We start from the raw sequence: 3,536 nt of genomic DNA on the forward strand, positions 1-3,536 counted from the left end.
TTTGACCGTTTTTCCATTTGTTCATGCTGAGATTAAGAGATGGGCTTATTGTTGAGCTGATAGTTGAAATTACAACTAAGAGAAAAAAAGGGTTAGAGGGGATCAGTAGCTGCAGCTGGGCTGGGATTTACAGCTGCCCAGTCATGGCAGTGGAAATTAGAAAACTTGAAAAAAGCAGTTTGGGAGGGATGGGGAGGAGCTGAGTGAGTAATTAACCATTTCAAAGGTGAATGTTTCCAAATAAAACGGGGAAAAAACCAGCAAAGCCAGGGCTTGCTGGGAGCTCAAAGAGCTCAGTTAATTGCCAAAAAGCATCTGTGAGCAGGGAGGGGGTGAAAAACCCAGCAGCAAGCTCAGAAATCAGCTGGAATAAAGGATTTTATTGAGGACTCAGCGCATTTTGTACCAATCCCTCTCTGCTCTGCACCTCTCACACAGCAGGAGTTCCACCCCCACCAAAGCTCTTTTTTTCCCAATAAATTGGATGTTTTCACCACACAAATCACAAATTCCACCTTGAATATTCCCGAATTTTGCAGCAGGGCAGGCGAGTCCAGCTAAAACCTGGAGCTGGTCTCTTGTTTGTTCACCATTTATCCCAGGAGGGTTTTTGTGGTGTTTTCTGCACCACCAAACCCCCTGTGCTGATAAATCCAACCAAACTTTGATGGAACCGCGGAAATTTCTACAGGAAATGGTTCTGCAGCATTTTTAAAAATTACAATTCAGATTTTAAACCTGGATCAGCCAATATCAGGTTCTTTCCAAACTGGGAAATCCATGGGAATTCCCACAGTTCTGATTTCTTCTCCCATTCCGAATCGATCCGTATTTACACGATGATGGAGAGGAGGGGAACAGACTCGCTGACGTTTTCTTGGAAGAACTGCTGCTATCTATAGGATTTCCCATTTTCATCTGGGATATTTTCACTGCAGACAGATGGCTTTTCTAGGAAGGTGAAAAGAAGAACGTTGCCATCCCAATAATGTATTTCCATCTGTGGCAAATCCCTAATACCCCAAGATTCTGTTCAGACTGAATTTAGGGATTTTTCACCACCAAACAGCCTCCTTCCCTGGTGGAAAAAAAACCAAGAAATCTCACGTTCTGACTTTGCAAACACTCAAAAAAGATGAAAACACATGAAGTTCTGGTGCCAAATGCTGCAGGGCAGTTATTTTGCTGTGTAGAGGAAGATTTATGGTGAAATATCCATTAACAAATTTTATAACTCTGAAAAATACATGACATTTTCCAGAGCTGTGTCATTCCTGAGTGGAAGTACCAGAAAAATAGGAAAATGTGGCTGCAGGAGGGAGCAGAGCAGCAACTCAAACACGAGGGAGCTAAACCAGGTCCCCTTAGCAGGAGGTTGCCAAAACAAGAGCCACGAGGCCAACGTGAAAAGGCAAATAAATTAAATATTGTTTCAAAATCTTTCAGGAAAGAGTTTGCCTGTAGTTCCACCTCCTGCTCTTGGAGTTTTGTGGGATCAGCCACAACTTTCTCCTTTTTCTTTGTGAGCTCTCCCTCAGCTCTGGTTTTAGAGGCTTGCAGATTTTCCAGGAACTGCCTGGATCAAGGCAGGGAATAAGGTTTTAATGAGTTAATAAAACAGCAGCTGTTATTTGGCTCCACCCTTGACACCCTGACAGACGTGAGACAGGAATGCCAGAAATGTAGGGAATACCTGGATTGATAGGAATGAAATTCAGGTTGGGATTTGAGTTTGAATCTCCAGGATGCGGTGCCCAAACCTGGCTGTGACATCACAAGGAATGGGATTTTGTTCTCAATCCCAATGCAAAGGAATGGGATTTCACTCTGAACCCCAATCCAGAGAAATGGGATTTCACTCTGAACCCCAATCCAGAGAAATGGGATTTCACTCTGAACCCCAATCCAGAGAAATGGGATTTCACTGTGAACCCAAATCCAGAGAAATGGGATTTCACTGTGAACCCAAATCCAGAGAAATGGGATTTCACTCTGAATCTCAGTGCAAAGGAATGGAATTTCATTTTCAATTCCAATTCAGATGAATGGGATTTCACCGTGAATTCCAATGCAAAGAATGGGATTTCATTCTGAATTCCAATGCAGAGAAATGGAATTTCACTGTGAATCCCAATCCAGAAGAATGGGATTTCATCTTCAATCCCAATGCAAAGAATGGGATTTCATCTTCAATCCCAATCCAGAGGAACGGGATTTCATTCTGAATTCCAATCCAAATTCCACACCCACAGCAAATATCTGATAATCTCCCAACCTCCATGACAAGGAGGGAATTTTAGCCCAATTTGAAGTGACAATATGAGACAGGCACAAATTATTATTGCAGAATAAAATTATGAATTACAGTAAACTAAAAAAAAAATATCTCAGAGAGCATTTTCCTCCTGGAGCCCTCCAAGTGCTGACAGAACAAGGAATTTCATCCCGGTGTCTCCAGCATCTCCAGTGTTGGACCAGCTCAAAAATGTGATGGGACCTCTCCTGAAAATCACATTTATTTCTACTCCAGATGCACAATGAGAAAAGGAGGATAAAAAATAAGAAAATGAGGATGCAGCAGCTCATTAACCACCACCAGAGATAAACCTGGATCTGCTCAAAGCCGTTTTATCCAGCCTGAAGAAGCCGGCAGCGTCTCTGTCCTCGTGTTTATTCCCCTCACCAGGCCAATTTCCAAACCTTCTGTCAGACAAAAAAAGTTCCAGGGAGCTTAGGAGGAAAATGCTTTTATAGCCCTGGCTGCACGAAGGCAAAGCAGATAAAATTCAGTGCCTCAACTTGTGGAGATGTAATTCTGACATGAAACACACTGTGCCAATTTTCCAGCTCCAGCAAACGTATTAAATGTCATTGTCTTTCTAAGAAGAAAGGATCTATTCTATTTTCTCTTTTTTTTATTGACTGAGGAAGATTAGAGGTAATCTCCCTAAATCCTCAATCACCCCACAGGATACACTTTTTTGGAGTGGCTGTGTCATTCAGAGCATCACATTCCGTAAGGGAGAGGCCTTGGGTTACCCCTCCCTGCTTCTTTTTGTCCCTCCAAACCTCCCCTAAATCACAAACCTCTGGTTTTGCTGCCCAGTTTCAATCTGGCTTCGAACCCAGGGTGGCCACAACCCTCAAATTTTACTCTAGAACACTTCAGAAAGACCGATGGCCAAATGCAAGGGGGTTTCCTTCCTGCCTGGGCTGCTGGATAAAAAGGAAAATTCAGCTTTGCCAAGATGGATTCGTTTCCCTGCTCCCCCCTATGCTCTCTCCCACCTCCTGTTATTAAAAAAAAAAAAAAAAAATCAAATCAGAATCAAACTCAGCCCCCAGACAAACAGGTGGGGAAAAAAAAAACCGAAACCAACAAACCCAAAACACTGAAGAAAACCACTTTGGCTTCACGAAATCCAGTTTTTTATCCGAAGATAAAACTTGCTGGAAACGTATTCCGGGGGGAATTCCCTGGCTGTGTGGTCATCTGTCCAAAAGGAGGTGGCAGGAGTGGGGTTTGTGCCAAATAA

The sequence above is a fragment of the Cyanistes caeruleus genome, chromosome 19 (assembly GCF_971803275.1).
Source record: "Cyanistes caeruleus chromosome 19, bCyaCae1.hap1.1, whole genome shotgun sequence".
Taxonomy (NCBI): domain Eukaryota; kingdom Metazoa; phylum Chordata; class Aves; order Passeriformes; family Paridae; genus Cyanistes; species Cyanistes caeruleus.